At 39.9% G+C, this 21107-nt stretch overlaps 1 non-coding gene across 1 annotated transcript; it reads right to left on the reverse strand.

The window, feature by feature from the left end:
* Positions 1 to 636: 636 nt before the first annotated feature.
* trnae-cuc (transfer RNA glutamic acid (anticodon CUC)) lies at positions 637 to 708 on the reverse strand. Its single transcript has one exon. It is a non-coding gene; the product is annotated as a tRNA-Glu (tRNA).
* Positions 709 to 21107: the final 20399 nt, after the last annotated feature.

The following is a 21107-nucleotide window of genomic DNA, read 5'->3' on the forward strand; positions in this document are numbered from 1 at the left end:
GCTTTGGATTAGTCTTCTCTGTCAAGTCAAATTAGTCGATCCCAGTGAGGTTGAGATCTGCACTGCAGAGACAAGCCGATTAGCTATAAAGCTCACATACACACATGGACAGTGAGCAGAAGACTGTAAAATAACACCGAGCCTTCATCAAGAACTCCAAAAAGCTTCAATTAATGTCAGAATATTTTCAAAGCCCTCAAGGTGACACCATTTCCAGATAAAATGTCTATGACATGCGTTGGTAACAAAAGAAAGAAAAAAAGAACACACAGAAAGACAGCACAGCAGCTCCCTTTTCATTCATTTACACCTCTATTCAAGCAGGTCATCCTCAGGCTCTGACTTTTGATATCTGCACTGCTAAATAAACCTCGGTGAAAAAAAATTGCATGAAAGCTCTAATTAGACACCAAACTGATAGAAGAATACTTGACGAGAAGTTTTTATATCAAATACTGTTTATGTTTATGTGTTTATGTTTAAATACTGATGTTTATATATTTATATATATATATATAATGTGCTTGTTGTTAAAACAAATCACAACTAGTTCTGAATACAATGAAATGTGGAGTTTTCTTTTCTGGATTTTGAAAGGACTTCATACAATCACAGAAGTAGAGAAAACAAAACGTGTTCCCTGACCGGGAATCGAACCCGGGCCGCGGCGGTGAGAGCGCCGAATCCTAACCACTAGACCACCAGGGATGCGTTCACCGAGCACGATGTCTGAGGTTATAAACCTTGCCAAACATCATTGTTTCCATCAACTTTTTCTTTTAATTCCATGCTGTGTTCATCAATTAACTCACACTTATGTCGGGTTTTGTCTAATTTTAGGTTACAAAATAAGCTCACCAAATTTCTGAAATGAAAATCGGGGACATTTTCAATGCATCGATGAAAAATCTGGCAAAAAACCAACAAACAAAAAAGACTTGCCAGTTCACACAAAATAAATAAGTTCATACACAACATACCATTTATCCCGGCCGCAGGTCTCCTTTTCTTTCCTTTTTGCCGCCTCGAGATTGTTGTTGTTGACGTTGCCGCGTATATACGTCATATGACATCTTCTCTGGCCATGCGTAAATGGCTACTGTAATAACTGGTGTTACTTTGAGTCTGCATGCATTTCCCCCCATTCAGTGTCAAAATCGGCGACGTTTTCGGGGACATTTTCGGGGAGAGCTTTGTCCAGGGATAGTTCATCGAAAACAGGGACTGAACCCAGAAATCGGGGACATCTGGTCACCTTGTTGCATAGACATATATGTCTAAGCTTGCTAGGACCTTGTTAGGATCATGTTAGGAATTGTTAGGATCTTGTTAGGACCTTGTTAGGAATAGGAAAAGAAAATGAGAAAAAAGGAGGAAAAAGTACTCTATATCCACTTTTTATCTATTCTCTTATCTTCTCAACACTGTTTACACACATCTCTGCACTTATAGCAAGTTTATCATCCCTTTAATTTTCACGTCTCTTGTGGGATCCGAACCTGTGCTGTGGCAACATCCCAATATACCACAGTGCTTTGGACATTCCTAAAGCCTGCTGTAGGTGGCAGCATTTAAAAACAATGTATAAACTGTGTATAACTGTAAATGTAAAGAACTCTCCCATCATTTCTCCCCTCCTTTTTTGGGACACTCAATTATTTGAGAGACTAACTATCTACCTGTATCACTATTTGTGCAACACAAGTGAATAAAACTAATTCCAAATTGAGCAAAGAAAGTATTTTTCAAAAATCTTTGGTTGAGACAAAGAGGGTTTTGTTAATAAATGTAAAATGATTCTCCAAGCAGTTCTGGTTTTACTTTTGACAATTGCATTAAATGGATGTCACTCACACTCACTGTCGTCCTGTTTTGCAAAAGGAAATTAAATAAAAATGTGAAGTAGGTCAAATTCAAGTGAAATTATTAAACTTTATTAACATTGTAACAATAATCACACAGTAACAGACTAGCAACCATCTGCAGACAGACTGACTCACTGAAATAAACTTAACGTAAACTGTTCTTCCACTGATCCAGGGCCAGTCCTGAGGCAGGACCGCCCCATACAAAGGAGGGAAATGTGCACGGGACAGGTAAGAGTATTACCTGCTGACTTAGACCACCTCAGCAGCACAAGCAGCCGATGCAACCAGGAAACTTCACTTACAGGAAAACAACACCCAGCACATTCCTGTGGAGGAGCAAAACTTTTTCCATCACACAAACACAGGGTGTGGTTTAAGATCTACCCCTGTTCAACCTCACCGAGTGAATCCAGTTTTTCTTGTTCTCATCGTCTCTCTGCAGTTTAGATAAGAGCGTTCCAGTATCAGGGGGGTTTTGTTTTTCTTGCCTTTTGGACTCAATACTCCCTTCATTCCAGAGTCATTATTTTAGACCTGACCTTAAAATCCTGAGCAGAAAATTTATTTAAAAAAACCTGTTTAAAAGCCCAAATCTACAACTCAGATTATCAGGTATTTCATCAGTCAGTTGGCATTGACTGGTGTGTGTCACGTGATTTGATGGAAGAACAGGTCAGCTTCTCTGGAAGATGCACAGTTAAAACAGGCTGTAAAACACTTGGATCTTAGAAGTTTGTGTATATTTCACTGATTTCCTGCATTTGTGATAATTTGTGTGTGTGTGCAGCTGGGTTTCTTTAGGCAAATTCGACCCCCCCACTGATGATGATGGTGATGATGAAGAGCAGCAACTGGCTGAGGAGAGTCAAATGACTGAATAACACAAAGTGACATGAGGCTAACCATGACTGTTGTTTTCTTCCTGATATTTTCTGTTTGCTTGAAATAGCTGAATTATAAATAACTCAAACATCTGTAATGAGTGAAGAAGGATTAAAGGAAGGAAAGGATGGAGAGAGGATAAGTGAAAAGGAAGGAAGAATCCACTGAAAGAAGGTGTCACGATCTACATTCTGTTCCATGTCGTGTCTCGTCATTTCCTGTTTTATTTTGAAAAGTCATTGATCTTGTCCTCTCGTTTCAGGTATCTTGCCCTTCCTCCCGTGTCATGCGTCTCATTGTCTTCCCTGATTCCCAAAAGTTTCCACCTGTTCCCCTTGGTCCCTCATGTGTTCAAATAGTCTGCGTTTGGAGTACCTTACCAGCCATCTGTCTTGTGCCATAGTGTCCAAGAGCCTGCAGCGAGCGTTTCTCCTGCAGTGCTGTCTTGTTTGTAAGTTGTTCCATAGCCATAGTTTATTTATTGTCTAACGGTAAGTTTCACAGCCTTGTTTTTCCTCCGTTTTCAAGGAGCGAATTTTGTTGTAACCTCCGATTAGCGGAGTGTTTTTGTGTTTTGATTTATTGAAAATATCTCGTGCCTCCGTTAAAGGTGAGTCTTTAAGTTAAAGTTACATTTTCATAGAGCCTCGGTTTGGAAGAGTGCGTCTTTTGTTTTACTCCGCCTCATTAGGAGAGCGTGTTTTTGTTTTGTTAACTATTCATAGCTTTTCTGTTTTCCTCCCATCGTGGAGACTTTTATGTTTTGTACACTTCATAGCGGCGCTCCTCCTTCTCCGCCATAGTTACCGAGGAGAGCGCTTAGGTTCCCATAGCCTTTTATTTTGCACTACCGTGTGTGTGTGTGTGTGTGTGTGTGTTCGTTCGACCCTTCTTAAGACATTAACCAGTAAAAGTACCTTCCATATTAGGACCGATGTACAAGTTAGGACCAAAATCCTGGACCTGGTAAGGAAAACCATTGCATCTGATAGAGAATGGCTTTTTAATGACCCTAGGGGTGAAATCTAGGAAAAACAGCATGGACCCTAGAAGGAGGGTTTTCAGGGAAGTGTGTGTGTATCGGTTTTAAGGGGTGCTCCTCCTCTGGCCAACATATGTAATAACAAGTGTGTGAAAAATCTCAAAGTTCCCCCCCTGTTGACCAAATCATGTAACTGCAAGTATGACGTATGACTCAGACCTTTTAAACTTTAAATCTGTCTTGTAAATGCCTTACATTTGAAAAAAAAGTAATATATTTGTATATTTATGTACTATGTATACATTATTTATATAGTTAATAAAAAATCAATTTAAGATTACAAAATATTAAATAAGTTATGATTATATAATTTATATTTGAGATATATCAATATATATATATATATTGTTTTGTTTATATATATGTAGCAAACTGTTTTGCAAAACAAACTATGCCTATATTTCTCAAATTAAACTAAGTGTGTCTAACTAATTGCATTTCACCATGGGCAGGACCAATGCTATTGTAATGTTGGTCATAAACATCAAGCAGCACATCAGAACCGAGAATAAAAGGCAAGAACAATGGTGACCGCTTTAAACAAGACTATCAAGGCTGTTCTAAATCAACCAAAAGAATAAATTACTTTGACACCTGAACACTACTCTGGTTTGAAGAAATTTATTAAAAGATGTACACGAGCTTGTGCCAGTCAGCTACTTAATGTTATTACTGAATTTTTTTTAACATGTCACTGTCACAGACACCATTGTCCCTGCACCTCAAAAGTCTACATGACTACCACTCTGTAGCACTCAACCCCATTCTAGTGAATTGCTTTGAAGAACAGGTTCATGGAAACAACATACCCAACCTGGAACCCTGAATAGTTCACTACCGACAGATCCACAGAGGATGACATTTCTACTGCCCTACAGTCAGTCTAATAACACTACGGTCCACCACCATTATTCAGTGTCAACAAAACCAAGGAACTGATTTCATCAGTGGAGCAGGTGAACAATTTTAGGTTCCTGCGAAGAAATATCACAGACAACATGTCTTGGTCATCACATCTCAGAGCATCACAGAGCGGGTGAAGTGGCTCCACAGAGCTAAATGAGGTGATTGTAGAGAGAAACGACTCCCTTTTCACAGGAAGAAACCTCTGGCAGAACCAGACTCAGGAAGGGTGACCATCTGGGCTTTGAGAGGACAGAAAAGACAAAAACACTGTAACGCCATTCAAAGGATACCTATTGGAACAGGTATCTATAGCAGCTATACCCATCTATACCCAGCTTATCTATAGCGGCTTAATTATGGGAGGTTTCAGGCTTGCCTGAGTCATCCCTAACTATAAGCTTTACCAACAAGGAAAGTTTCAGCTTGATCTTAAAGGTAAAGAGGGTGTCTGCTTCCTGAAGCCAAACTGGCAGCTGGTTCCATAGAGAGGGGCCTGATAACTGAAGGCTCTGCCTCCCATTCTGCTTTTAGGGGCCTGATAACTGAAGGCTCTGCCTCCCATTCTGCTTTTAGAAACTCTGGGAACAACAAGGAAACCTGCAGATTGGGAGCAAAGTGCTCTGTTGGGGAAATATCTTACAATGAGATCTCTAAGATATGATGGAGCTCGGTCATTAAGAGCTTTATATGTGAGGAGAAGAAGCTTAGATTCTATTCTGAATTTAACAGGGAGCCAATGAAGAGAAGCTAAAACTGGAGAAACATGATCTCTCCTGTTAGTTCTCATCAGAACTCTGGCTGCAGGGTTTTGGGTCAGCTGGAGGCTTTTCAGAGAATCTGTGGGAAAGCCCAATAATAAGGAATTACAGTAGTTCAGTCCTGAAGGAACAGATGCATGGAGCAGTTTCTCTGCATCACCCTGAGACAGGATGTTCCTGATTTTAACAATATTACGAAGCTGAAAGAAGGCAGTCCTAGAAACTTGTTTTATATGTGAGTCAAAGGACAGAAATAGTCAGAAATACCTCCACGGTTCACTATAGTACTAGAAGCCAAAGGAATACCACCTAGAGTAACCATATAACAAGTTTATAATAACAGTTTGTCCCTGAAGTGCTCAGGTCCAAAGAGAACAACTTCAGTTTGTCTGAATTTATAAGCAGAAAGTTCTGAGTCATCCTGGTCTGATTAGTTTCATCTGGTTTCATAGATGATCAGCATAGGAATTGAAATTCATGCCATGCTGTCTGATAATGTTACCTAATGGAAGCATGTATAAAGTGAAAAGAATTGGTCCAAGCACAGAACCCTGAGGAACTCCATGACTTACTCTGGTGTTTGAGGAAGATTCTTAATTTACAAGAACAAACTGGAATCTATCAGATAAATATGACTTAAACCAGCCTAATGCAGTTCCTTTAATCCCAATAACAAGTTCAAGTCTCTGTAACAGAATGCTGTGATCGATCGTATCAAATGCAGCACTGAGATCCAACAGGACAAGCACAGAAACAAGTCCGCTATCAGAGGCTAAGAGGAGATCATTGATAACTTTCACCAAGAACTTTCTGCAAAAAAGGGAGATTGGATATAGGTAAATAATTAGCTAAAACTTCTGAATCAAGAGTAAAGGTTTGATTACAGCAACCTTAAAAGTCTGAGGTACATATCCTGTCAACAAAGACAGATTGATCAAATCCAATATGGAAGTATTGATTAAGGGGAAAACCTCCTTGAACAGTCTGGTTGGGATTGGGTCTAAAATACAAGTTGATGGCTTAGAAGAGACTATTGCTGTTGTTAGATCAGAAAGATCAACTGGGCAGAAGCCGTCTAAATACAAATCAGGTTCTAAAGATACTTCTAAAGCTGCTCTACTTGATGATACATTAGTGATAATAGTGGGAAGGATTCCATCAATCTTCTCTCGGATAGAAACAGTTTTATTGGTAAAGAATCTCATGAAATCATCACTGCTGAGAGTTAAAGGAATACATGAGTCAACAGAGCTCGGACTCTTTGTCAGTGTGGCTACAGCGCTGAAGAGAAACCTGGGATTATTCTTATTCTCTTCTATCAATGATGAATAATAATCAGTTCTAGCTTTATGAAGGGCTTTCTTATACGTTATTAAACTATCTGTCCAAACTAATTGAGACTCTTCTAAATTAGAGGAACGCCACTGTCTCTCCAGATATCTTGCAGAAAGATAATGCTTTATTTAGAAGCTGCATCATCCCTGCCCTGTTTACTCCGTTATATGGATATACGCCTATCACGAGTTATCTAAATAGCTCCCTAAGGACGCCGACTTTCGCCAAACTGTTCTCGGTGAGTAGAGAAACAGATTTCATGCCAGAAATAAGGTCTAGTTTTAAAAATACCGGAGTTCCCCTTTAATGCTAACATGGTCCTCCTGCTGCAGCCAGGTTTCTGTAAGACAAAATATATCAATATGATGATCACAGATCAAGTCATTCACTAACAGAGACTTCGAAGGGAGAGATCTAATATTCAGCAAACCACATTTAATAGTTTTAAGTTTTTGTTCAGTTAAAATTTTTGTTTGAATTATTTTTGTGTTTATTGATGGGGGGCAACAGCAGGCGGGAAGTCGCAGAGAAGTGTGTAAAACTACAACTCTGCATCCTGGTCTCAACCCTGGGTTGTCATGTTTTTGGATGAATAATAAATTTGTACTATAACAGTCTTGTGATGTCCAGCAGGATGTTGTTAGTCCTCTGATAATCACAAATGACAGATCCATCACCAATAACATCAATGAACTATTGCTACAGATCACTTCCAATTACTTTATTCAGATCTGCCACATGAAGATTATCATTGAAACCTGGCTATATCTGCTCATTCCAGATGCTGCAGTACAGCTAGCAGGCTGCACAAGCTACTGGTAGGAAAGGAGCAGAGACTCAGTAAGAACAAAGGAGGGTGGCTTTACATTTAAAATGACTGCTATACTGACAGCAGGATTGTTGCCTGAAACTGCTGACCTAATCTTGAAGCCCTCTCAGTGTCATGCAAGCCTTACCCCGAGAAAGAATGTTGGAACTGGAACTGTTGTTTACATCCCCCAATGCTAATGTTAGCATTGCCCCATGCCACTTACTTATTGTAAACAGCAGAGAACTCAACCTGATGGTGCACACATCATAACATGAGACTTTAATCAACCCAGTTTTACCAGTGTGTGAACTGTGAAACAAGGGGAGGAAATATCCTGGACTGTGTATCAACATCCAGCATGCATACAGAACTGTTTCTCTTGCCCTCCTGGGTCAGTCAGACCCCCCACAGAAGAACAATAAAGCCAACCACAACAACTATTACAACTTAGCTACAGGATGTTTCAGAAACACTGAGTGGAACCTGTTCACTCAGGGAGACCTGGAGAAATATACAGAAACTGTGTTGTTTTACATTAACTGCCTTGCAAAAACAGTCCACAGCAGTCTGTAAATTTTCCAACCAGAAAGTCTGGATGACGAGTAAGATCCAGAAGCTCCACAAACAATTTAACAGTTGTTACAAACCTGGCTCAAAGGTTGGCAACAAAGGAGTCCACACAACAATGTGTGAAGGAAAAGATATTTATTAAACTAAACATACCAACACAAATCTGAACTTTGTATGATTTAAGGCACCGACCGAAATGCTTCGGTTGTACCGAGTATGCCTCGTCTTTCGTTGCCAAGTTTCGGTACCCAGAGATTAATCACGTGATCAAGAAGTGATCATGGACCCTCGATTGGCTTTATTAACGTTACACTTTGCCGCCTGCAGAAAAATGTGGTTACGCCCACAGACGTGTATCTGTGTTGGGAACTCTAGTTGAGTGTGTGTCGTCGAACTGGTACAACTCGAACAATGCCACCTAGGTCAAAAGCATGGCTCCATTTCACCTAGATTGATACCAATAGTGCACGATGCAACATATGCCAAAAAGTCATCACTGCTGAGGCCAGCAACACGACTAACTTAATGACCAATGTTATGCTGATGATACCCAGCTCTATCTTTCATTCCCACCTGACGACCACACGGTCTCAGCACGAATCTCAGACTGTCTCTCTGACATATCAACAGGGATGAAAGCCCATCACCTCCAACTTAACCTCCCAAAAACTGAACTGCTGGTCTTCCCAGCCAAGCCAACCATACACCACAGCATCTGCATCCAAACTGAATCCCTATCTCTTGCTGCATCAAAGGTTGCTAGAATCTTGGGTGTCATGATTGATGACCAACTAACCTCCAAAGATCACGTTACCTCGGTTGCTCGTTCGTGCCGCTCTGCATTACTAAACATAAGAAAGATCAGACCATACCTAACCCAACATGCCCCCCAGCTCCTGGTGCAGGCCATGCTCATCTCCCGCCTTCACTCCTGCAACGCTCTCCTAACTGGTCTCCCAGCCTGTGCTATGAAACCTCTGCAGATGGTCCAGAACGCGGCGGTGCGTCTAAAAGAACACGTCACCCCTCTGTTCATTGAACTCCACTGGCTGCCCTTAGCCGCCCGCATCAGATCCAAGTCCCTGATGTTAGCTACAAAGTGCTTAATGGAACGGCTCTCATCTACTTGATTGCTCTTGCAAAGGCTTATGTCCCAACTCGGTCCCTCCGTTGGTCCCAGGATTGTCGTCTAGCAGCTCCTACACCACGCCTAAGACAATCCAAACTCTTTTCATGTGTCGTCCCACGATGGTGGAATGACCTACCGAGCGCTACCAGAACAGGGGCGTCCCTGTCTATCTTCAAGAAACTCAAAAAGCAAGAAGGTCGGACCGCAACCATCCTCCTCTCAGCATTCATGTCAGCCTGTGGACGCCACAGAGCCAAGCGGCATCATTCAAAATCTCCACCACTGGACTCGGCTTCATCTAAGAGTACAGAGGATGGTGCAGTGTGTGGGATTATAACAGGTAACGTTCAGCGAAATCCCTGCAGCTTAATACGTGCAGAAAGCAGACATGTTGATGTGTCTGAAGAAAAACTGCCGAGTGAAAAGTATTCTCAGTATGTAGTATTAAACACCAACCTGTCACTTGTTTGCAACTGTTTTGCACTGGAAATGATTTGTTATTAATTTTTTCTGTAAGGAAACTGCTTGGATTGGAAAAATAGAGGACTTTATTAATCCCTTTGGGAGGTTCCCTCTGTGAAATTGAAAGTGATATACTGAGCTGAAAAATAAAACTGAAGATTTGTACTGTTATGCGTAATGGACTTTAATTCTTGTTAGAATTGATATTATAAAATTGTTATCGAAAAAGGTATCGTTCAGGAACCGGTATCGAAGGGAGAGTATCGGTATTGGTATCGAAAAATTTTGATTGATACCCAGCCCTATCTGTGATATAACTAAATAAACAAAACACAAGCGCAAACTATAGTGACCATGTGGCAGACCTCATGACTTCCCAGAACAAAACAGAGCAAGATCCTAAAATGGCCGTCCTATTAACATCTGCCAACCCTGCTTGCTATTGGTGCAGCCAGTCAACTGATGGACTGCCTGGAGGATGCCTAAATGCTACTGAGGTAGAGATAGGAGAATGTTAGTGAGGCTGTCATACAGTTCCCAGTCTTTCAATTATGCCTCTAAGCAAGTATTCAGGCTGATTTCACCATTTCATAACATTAACATTAAAAATGAATAAATACTTACTGTAGCCTACTTTAATATCTGTGTGTGAATGGGAATTCAGTGTGTTTATGTGTTGGATGTATGCATGCATGCTAATATCTCTACTGCAGGAGTCTTCTGGGTTTCTATCATCAAATAAATACCAGTGTAACTCTGATTATATTTATAGCACTCAGAAATATCGGGTTCCTTGAATGCATCGTAGCATCGTCTGATAAATTAAATTTCGGGCTTGTCCTGAACATATCACCTGCAGCTCTCGTGAGAGCAAAGGTGTGGGACAGAGAAAAGACCGGGAGAAAAAAGGAGAAGGCAGGAGAAACTCCATGCTGCCGTGAAGCACGCTGCTTTCTAATTAGCAGAGGAAAAGAGAGCTTTCCGTAGGCATTTGGACAGAGCTGCTGTTAATGGTGAACCATAACCCAGTACCTACCTCGAAGGTGTCGGAGTGGGCTGGAAGAGAGCCTTTGTCGGAGTGTCTCTTCAAACTTTTCGAACTATTCTGGTGAGTTAGCTTAGCTCAATTAGCACTATAGTTGCGGTTCAATGCATTGGAAAATGAATAACCAGTCAGAATAGTAGATGAATGTTGTTCAATGATGATTGAGACCTGTTTGTATTGAGTATTGTGATGAATGTTTAGCACTTTTTTTCCTTTCCGGCCTGCTAATTCGGTCCGAGGCCGCCAAAGTGGCTATGCACAGTGCATACAGTACTGCGAGTGATGCAGAGTAATGCCATTCAATGTATGTGTTACAAAATGCTGTGTATTTTTCATGTTGAAGCTTATAGTTCATGTTTAAAGCTGGATATGCACATGATAATTCAATTCATTACATGTTTCATTCCAACTGTGAAGAAAAAGGGAAATTATTTAATTCATGTGTGGGTTAACTAGTAAAATGCTATTTTATTTGTTTTAAAACAAGGACATTAGAGGAAAAGACATTTAAGAAGTGTGGAAGTCTAACGGTTCTGCATATTTGTGTGCAGACTGTTTTTTTTTTTTTCTGTCTGTGCCAATTGAGGAACTGCCCCATCGTGGTCCAGGACGCCATTGCTGTTGTGGATGTTTGCCGTACCAGGAGGGCGGTAGGAACAAAAAAACAAAAGGAAGTTCACCTGAGAGCCATCCTTTTAATTATTTTGCTACTTTTCTCCACCTGAGACTCAGGTTGTTTTTTGTTCTTTGGCCAAGATACACGAGAGAAACTGACTAAAATTTACATCATAAGAAACTGAAGGTTGGAAACCAGTAAATGGTGAAGTGGTACCACAATTTATTTTCCTTTTCTTAATTTATTTTGGGGTATTGAAATATTTCATTTTGTTTTTCATCCATTTTGGTTGTTTAAATTATTTTGTGATATGTTTGAGTTCTCTATTTTACTTTAAAGGTATTCCTACTGAACTGAACAAGATGTTTACATAAAGCTAAATTTCTGTTTCATAAATCTGTGGTCCTGTGTATTGGGTGGATTGGATTGGTCATTCATTCTTACAGAGCCTGCTACTGCCAATCTCCTTCCCAACCTAGTAGATAGGTGAAAGTGAATCTGAGTAACCTTGTGAAGAATCTGAACAGGAAGATTGTAAGTCCAAGATTTTTGGTACAAGACTCACCTTTTGTAGATGTTATTTTGTGGTCAGTACAGATCTCTTTATGACATAGAAGACACACGTCCAGGTTACACCAGTATAATGTTATCCAAACTGTGGTCCTCATAAGACCCATCTGTCTGATCATCTATCCGTAGACTGTCGGCTAACTTTTCCCCTACATCATGTGTGTGAGAAACAGCGGTCCTAATCAGAACTATCTCCAAAAAATGCTAATATCTCCACTGCAGGAGTCTTCTGGGTTTCTATCACCAAATAAATGCCAGTATAATGTTATCCAAACTGTGGTCCTCATAAGACCCATCTGTCTGATCATCTATCCGTAGACTGTCGGCTAACTTTTCCCCTACATCATGTGTGTGAAAAACAGCGGTCCTAATCAGAACTATCTCCAATCTACAAACTATCTATGTAGTCGTTTCGGGTAAAAAAAAACCCACATTTATTTGTTTGGATACCATTTTATGTATTGCTTTGTATGTATTTTTCCCCGTCAGTGTCTAGTTGTGAGAATGCTTTAAGGCATTCTCACTATTGTTTTCCTGTTTCCCTTTTATTATTATTATTCTGCCGTTTTTTGGAGCTTAACTACCCCTGCAATCTTTCATATAACTGCACATTTTTCCACAAAAAATTCAATCCTTTAAATCTTTGTTGTTTTTAACCTTTCAACTTTTTCAACTAAGACTTCTGCATTTTTTTCCAAAAGGTTTAAATGATTCCACTATTTTATTTTCACCTTCACTGCTTCAACCAGGATTTCAGCAACTTCTTGTTTAGTTATGGGTGCCAATGCCAAAGGCAAGGCCCATATATTACTATTGTTCATACTTATTATTATGGGTGCAAGGTATTGGTATTCAGACTGGATTTGCAATATTTAATGCTTGACTGGCAATTAGCAGGTCTCTCAGCAAGGCATCTTCCAACTGCCAGTCCTTTTTGCATTTTTCTTCTCTTTGCTGTACTTCTCTGCCTTCATCTTGCTCCAGGTCCTTTCAAACATACATTTAAGGCCTTTTGAAACTCCAGAAAATCATTTTCTGCTAAATATTCACATTTTCCTGCATTGTTTGTCATCTTTCTGATCTTTTTCCCTTTTAGTTTAGCATTTTTCTTCTCTTTCCTGTACTTTTATGCCTTCATCTAGCTTCAGGTGGCTTAAACATTCACATTTTTCTGCATTATGAACAGAATTCATCTCACATCTCCTTCTTTAAACCTTCAGTTTTTTCTGGTAGGTCTTGTAACTTTTTTTTAAGACATTTAATCAATTCTGCCTTTTTTTCCAGTAAGTTCAAGTCATTCCAATGTTTAAATTCTTTCAACCCAGATTTCAGCAACTGGTTTTCTGCTAAATTTTCACTATTTTCAACTTTTTGAGCATGGTCAACTAATCCATTCAACTTAAAAAGCATTCTCACAGCAGTTTCGCAGGAACAGCTTTTTTTCTAGTATGTGCTTCTTATTGCTCTGTGCGGAGTTACTCTGGTTGGCGCGGTGTCATAAAACCAGCGCTCCTTTTTCGTCTTCACACCTGCTCCGCCTGAAAGCAGCAGACCAACGTGACGCTCCTCCATGCGCGCAACCTGCACGAACTGCTGCGGGATTAACTGCTGGATTTGTGATGGATAAGGTAAGTTTTAAATTATTGTTGCTCACGTGTAATAAGTGCGCTGTTCATTTTACATTTCCATTTGTTTTCACACATCAGTTAAAGCAACGTAAAAGCAGCTAACCGCGTTAATATGCTCAAACTTCACCACGCTGGTTAGCTAATGGCTAATGTTACTTTAGCTAACAGTTGCGGCCAATTAGCAGCCTGTCGTACCGCGGGGAGGGAGCGAGAGAGCGCGCCCGAAAGACTGAGCCAGAGACAAAAACTTCTGATATAATTATTAAAACTTAAGTTGTCTTTCTGTACACAGTGGATTGTTCTGTTGTTAAAACACGTTATAATGAAGCAGCTTTGTTTCTGTCGGTGTGTAGTAACAATAGGATGCATGTTGAGTTAGGAGGAGGACTGCATGATGATGACTTCATCCTCCGTCTTTCATGAGGAATGAGCTTTCGTTGTTTAATTAAAATTGAATCGTTGTTTTATCAGAGTAATACACGGTGTCATTGCCACATGAATAGTTTTGATTAGACAGCTCCAGAGTCCATACCTTTAAGGTGCTGCAGTGCTGTTGCATTCAGATATAATTCAGTTAAAGACATATTGTAACACAATAAATGATTGTCTTCATAGTCTAAGACATTGAGATGATGTCTAGATTCATGTCACAATGTTAATTGCACCCATAAACTAATTTTAAGATGGAAATGCAGAGTGATGTGATCTGTTGAGTCTGACTGATTGTGTCACCGTGGTTACAGGAAGAAGGCTCAAGTTCCTCTTTGGCTGGTCACACAGGTGAGATGGGGAGACTTAATGAGGTGTTATTATAATGATGTTTATAGGAAGTAGTTTGTGGTACTGTACAGTGTGACTGAACAATAATTCTTAAAGCTAAAGATGATAACTTTGGAGAAATTAGATTTATTAAAAATGCATATTTCATAAACCCTAATTTTTGTTTAGGGATGCACAATGATCTCTGCACAGCATCACATCAGTAGATAAAGTCCAAATGTAATAATCAGTGCAGTTCCCTAAATCTTGTCCTGTTTAACTTCAGATTCAGTGGCCACAGCGCAGTGGGTTTAGTTTTAGTTCTGCCAAGTACAAACGATTTTATGGTTGCATGAAAATATAAGTCCTGTCACGTTGATTTCCGTGTCACTACAGGCTCATCTTGAACCTGATAAACATTTTTCTCTTCTGTAATTTATTTGCAGTTGCTGATGTGATGGATGACTTTCATGTTAAACAGAAGAGAGAGGTAAGAAACGTTATCTTCTTTAGGTTCTTAAAATCGATTGTGAAAATCAATATATGGTCCTATCTAAAAAAAAAAAAAAAAAAAAAAAAAGCATAAACGTCCCAAACAAATTTGGCTTAACAATTATGGACATTTAAAAAAAAAATTGTTTTCTGTGTTTTGCAGGCTCTAAGTTGTTACTTAAGTCGCCTTCGGAAACTCAAAGCACATCACAATGAGTGTGAGAGGCGCTACGACAAGGCACACACAGAAAGATTAAACCATGAGAGACAGAGGACCTTGTTTTTTCACCATAGCCTGAACACTGCGGTTAGTTTTATACCTTTTTCTAACGTAGAATGCTCACCAACAAAAACACATGATGACAGGGATGTTGTGTCTCATTAGTAAACATTCGTGGCTTCACTTGCAGTGTCACTCACACTTTAAAATGTCTGCAGACTCGGGCTGAACGATATGGAAAAATAATCTAATTGCGATTTTTGTATTTTTTTTTTAAATATTGCGATTTAACAAGCGATTATTTTTTAAGTTCCTCGTCTTTCATATTTTATTATGGGCTACATGCACATTTAAGTCCCCTGTTGTGACTAAACAGTCAAAAGCAGTGCACACAGCTGAAAGTAATTCAGTAAAATCACCAATAAAACAGTTCTGTGGTGGTTTATAAATGGTGATATAAAGTATGGAAGATAGTTTTTTTTTTTCTCCACTTTGAATGGCACATACTCATATGATGAAAAAAACCCAAATGACAATTTGTGGGTGGGTATGTTTTCCCTGAATATGGCACAAATACCCCCACCCCTCTGAAGTGAGGCGGACTAGACTCAACCAGGACTGCATCAGCTGTGTTTTTGTCGAGCCGTGTCTCAGTTAAAAACATAAAATCAAGATTGTGAGAGTAAAAGAAACTATTCATTGAGAAAGATTTGTTACTTAAAGATCTGACATTGAGTACTGCGTGTTTGAGATAAGTTAGAGTTGAACTGGACGCTGTGTTCTTGCAGGGGATATGGATAAGATGTCTGTGATTGGACAGTCTGTCCATCTCTTCAGTCCATCCCTGGACCTCTGGCTGAGATGGTGTTTATCAGCACAGAGGCCCTTAGTGTCTTAGACAGCGTTAATGCTGTTGGAAATAACAGCTGTGGGCACCGATGGTGGGGGGGGGGCTTTGGTCGGTGGAATAGGCTGAGGAGGGAGAGGGGCTGTATTATGATGTACAGTGAGAAACTATTAGAAATGTCTTCTTTGCTCTTCTTTAGTTTTCTGTTGTGGGAGAGGACTTTATTTAGTTTAATTTCTATAATTCTGTTGCAAAATCCTAAATCACAATTATTTTAATCAATATTGAGCTCTTAATTATTTAACATGACTATTCTGTAATCTTTAATGTTAATGCCTGTAATGTTTTCAAAATCCTTCTATTTACATTTTACAATTTTCCTTTACAATTTTTGCAGATGGAAGATGAAATCGAGGTTCCACCCTTAACAAGAACAGAGCTCATGTTTTGTATATGCTTATTGTTTGGTCGAAGTGGCAGTCAAATTATTTACATTGGTCCTAAATAATCAGCTAAACAGATTAATCTGTTGTCATGAACATTTTTTGAGAATTTAATTGCAATTTGTTGTTGCATCCCCTTTTGAGTCTTATATAAAGTCTCTGTTCTACTGTAGCTGACTAAAGAAATGCTCGGGTGTTACAGCGATTCCTCATTTTCCGCCATCGCTAGCAGTGGAGATTCGTATGTCCCAGCATCATCAGAGGCCAGTTCAGATGAATCATCAGAACAAAGTAGTCAGAAACAAAGACCAAAGACTTCATTAGAATCCAAAAAGACGCAAAGCAAGAAAGCAGGTGTGTATTCCACAGAAGAGGATTCGGATGAACCAAAATTTAAAACAAAGAGAAGATGCAAAAAGAGTAACAAGACAGTCACAATTTCTCGAGTAGAAGGGTAACCAGACAACTCTGCATCGGTCAAAAGAAAGAAAAATGGAAAGACTTACACAAGATGGGGAAAAAACTGCTGTCTCAGTTGAGAAGAGTGATTCTCTGGTTGTAGCTCATGTTCCAAACACAAGTGGGTCCAAGAAATACCACCAGAAGAGAAACTAATGCCTTTACTGTGGGACACTGCAATTAAAAATTGCACGCCACGTGGAGCGTAAACATGGGGATAAAAGGGAAGTTGCAGTGATGCTTGCAAAGAACTCTAAAGAAAGAAGAGAAAGGCTGAATCTCCTTCGCAAGCAAGGAAATCGGGCACACAACAAAAGGAGAAGGGACACTGGTACCTTGCAAACAACAAAGTGATAAGAAGAGCAGTCCAAAGGACTGTCAGCATTGTTTTGCATGCTTTGGGTACTTCAAGCGCAAGTCTCTGTGGAAGCATGCAAAGCGGTGTTCACTTGCTCAAAGTGTTGGCAAAACACTACCTGGAAAAACAAGAATACAGACACTCTGTGCTTCTGCTCAACCTGTACCTAAAGACGTGGACATGAAGGTTTGGGCCCTTGTGAATAGCATGACTCAAGATGAAATTGCAGATGCAGTAAAAGAAGACCAATATATCATGAAGGTTGGAGAGAAGATGTACTACCGGCAACGTGAAACTGCCTCTCAACATGACAATGTTCGTCAAATTATGAGAGGTCTGGGTAGACTCTTGATCATAGGTAGGACGGTGACCCCTCTGAAAACGATGGAGGATTATATTAATCCACAACACTTTCACCATGTCATTGGAGCTGTCAAAGAATTAGCTGGCTTTGATGGAAAGAAGAACAAGTTTGAGAAACCCACCCTTGCCACAAAGCTAGGGCAAATCATCCAGAGAGTTGCAGACATCATGGAGGCTGAAGCTCTTTCATCCCAGAATACTGACAAGAAGCAGGTTGTCGAAGAGTTTAGACGCATGTACAGTCTTACCTGGAATGAAATGATCTCTTCTGCTGCATACCGTACACTTGAGGAGAAGAAATGGAACAAACCCAGGCTCATTATGTTAGCATAGGATGTGAAAAAAATGCACATGTACATGACTGACAAGCAGAAACAATATCACATGCAGTTGCTGGATGAAAAAATCTCAAAGAATTGGAGCAATCTTGCCAAAGTAACATTGGCACAGATAATCCTTTTTAACAGAAGACGAGAAGGTGAGGTCTCAAAGATGCGTTTGGAAGCATTTATCACTAGGGACAACTCCCCTTTTAATGAAGACATCGGTGAAGCGCTGACAGCATTGGAGAAAAGGCTCTGCCAGCATTTTGGACGTGTGGAAATTCGAGGGAAGCTTGCAGGAAGGTGCCTATCATCCTTACTCCAGCAATGGTGCAATCTCTGGAGCTTCTTGTGGAAAAGAGAAGCTCATGTGGAGTAGGTGAAACAAGGCTTAGGGGGTCTGACTGCATCCGGGAGTTGGCTAAAAACCCGAAGCTCTGTCTTCAACAAAACTACGAAAACAAGTAGCCACTCTGTCAAGAGTACTGAATCTAAATGACACTGAACAAGATCTGTTGGCAGACTTTCTGGGACACGACATAAGGGTACACAGGAGGTTCTACCGCCTCCCTGAAGGGACTTTACAGTTGGCAAAAATCAGTAAGGTTTTGATGGCCTGTGAACAGGGCAGACTGGCAGAATTCAAGGGGAAAAGTCTGGATCAAATCTCGATCAGCCCCAATGGTAAGAAATTATTTGTAAGGGCAAAGTTGACTGTGCACCTGTATAACTATAATTCACACATATTTCATTTGATTACATTTTCCTTTGTTTGCCATCATGAAGACCAATCTGAAATTATGGAAGAAAGCTCAGAGGGGTCATCTGAAGAAGAAGATCATCCAGGTGCTCCAGCAGGTATGTCTATGCTTCAGACTGGTGTGCCAGATCCTAACAACATTCCCCTTTTTTTTTTGTTTTAATGCTAACATCCTCAAGCTATTATTATATCATTCTGGACATCATACAGTCAGACTGTATAGATCTTGTAGATTTATTTCCCATGAATGTTTTCCAGGAGAGGAACCTGTGACTCGGCCTATGAAAGACACTTCAGAGCAGCAGCTTGGACAGAAGCAAAGCTCGGGGGGGTAAGAATGTAGCATCGTTATTGTGTGTCCTGTATTTCCACATGTATGTTTAATTATTCTTGTAGCTGTGTTTGGTCAGAGCGACTATACACGGTAACTGTGGACATGCACACATTACACAACATGCAGAAGCTCAGTTTCGCCCTGTTTATGAGTTGATTTTCTATGAATGTTTTCCAGGAGGAGCTTCAGTGACTGAACACAAGCATCAGCCTGTAGAGGAGCAAAGCTCAGGAGGTAAGTGTGACCCATGGCTCTTTTTTCCCAACATGATGTACATTTGTGTCAACAGCAGTTTCTATACACTGTAACTGAACAGCAAGAGGAAAATCAGAGGCTGCTCAACCCTTTTCATGTCAGACACCAGCTAGTCTGAGCAGTCTCTTCTGCTTGGCTGGGATATTTACTTTGGGGGGCTGGATACTGTAGTGGTATGATTGCCACCTTCCATGTGGGAGACCTGGGTTCAAATCCCCTGGATGAAAGGTATTACCTCCAGTAGGGTTCCTTAGGCAAGACCCCCTAAACCTACCTGCCTACCTGTAAGTCGCTTTGGATAAAAGCGTCTGCTAAATGCATAAACAATGTAAACAATGTCATCACTATGCACAATGAATGAATGAACGTGGCTGCTTTAAATAACAGTCCAACCGTATGCATTCATTCATTCTTCTTAAAGTATTGGTGAAATAAAGACAGATAATGCCTTATTTAGAGGCTGCATCCTCTAAGCCCCGTTCACTCCGTTATATGGATCTCCAGTTATCTAAATATCTTCTGAAGGACGCCGACTTTCACCAAACTGTTCTCAGTGAGTAGATGAACGTGTTTAATGCCAGAAATAAGGTTTAGGGTTAAAAAAAAAAAAAAAACGTTCCCTTTAAGGAGCTTGAAGGTATAATTATGATTTCACCAATTTTTTTTATTCTCATGAGTCTTATTCTTTGGATTTCATTTTAATGTGATTTTGTTTATTTCCTTTTTCATCTCAGCATCAAACCAAAGATTGGTTAGACAGTGTCCCTGGTTTCGATAGTGTGCTGTGCAAATGACCTGTGCCCTTTTTTTGTCTTAAATCTTGACGAACGTTTGTATTTTTTTCTCTTAGAATGCACTTTATACCGTTTTCATTGCAATTTAGGTAAAAAAAAAGATGTTCCACGAATACAATTATTTCAATTGTACACTTAGTACCTTTGATACAAATTCTTTTTTTTGTACAATGGTTTTGTAGTGGAGCTGTCCCCAAAAAAAAAGCAACATTAAATGCTGATGTTCTGGCATAAGTAGCCTTGATTTCATTAAGTTCCTTATTTTTCTATTCTTACTTTAGTTGACTGCGGTATTTGCTTTCACTTGGACACCCTTTGGGAGGGGAGAGACGTGGTTGTTTGCAATGTAACAGTTTTGTTCTATTGCACAAGCTCAACATCTTGTATAATTATTGTCTAAATCTTCATCTTCAGTAGACAACACTGTCGTGGTGTTGTTTCAATTTCAATTCAATTCAATTCAATTTTATTTATATAGCGCCAGATTACAACAATTGTCATCTCAAGGCACTTAAGTAATATAGTCCAATTCAAGCCAATTGGAATTCAATTCATTGTAATCATAATCCAATTAATTCATATAGAGCTAATTCAAAAAATTAATATCCTAGCTAAGGAAACCAACAGATTGCACCGAAATGTGTCTTCAGTCCAATCTCCCGTCCTGAGCGTGCCTGTGGCAACTGTGGAAAGGAACGACTCCCTTTTAACAGGAAGAAACCTCTGGCAGAACCAGACTCAGGAAGGGTGGCCATCCGCCTCAACCAGCTGGGGTTTGAGAAGACAGAAAAGAGGGAAAAGAGGGGGGAAAAACACCATAACGCCATTCAAAGGATATCTGTTGGAACAGGGAAACATAGGTTAATAACCACAATAATGTCACATGTACATAAAATCAATTTTGAAATTAAACAGGGGGAAAAAGAGAGCAAAGTGAGGAAAGGTGTGACAGATGAGGTCCCCCAGCAGTCTAAGCCTATAGCAGCTTAACTATGGGATGTTTCAGGATTACCTGAGCCATCCCTAACTGTAAGCTTTATCGAAAAGAAAAGTTTTAAGCCTAATCTTAAAAGTGGAA

Source organism: Leuresthes tenuis, unplaced genomic scaffold, assembly GCF_036924035.1.
Source record: "Leuresthes tenuis unplaced genomic scaffold, fLeuTen1.0.hap1 SCAF_21, whole genome shotgun sequence".
Taxonomy (NCBI): domain Eukaryota; kingdom Metazoa; phylum Chordata; class Actinopteri; order Atheriniformes; family Atherinopsidae; genus Leuresthes; species Leuresthes tenuis.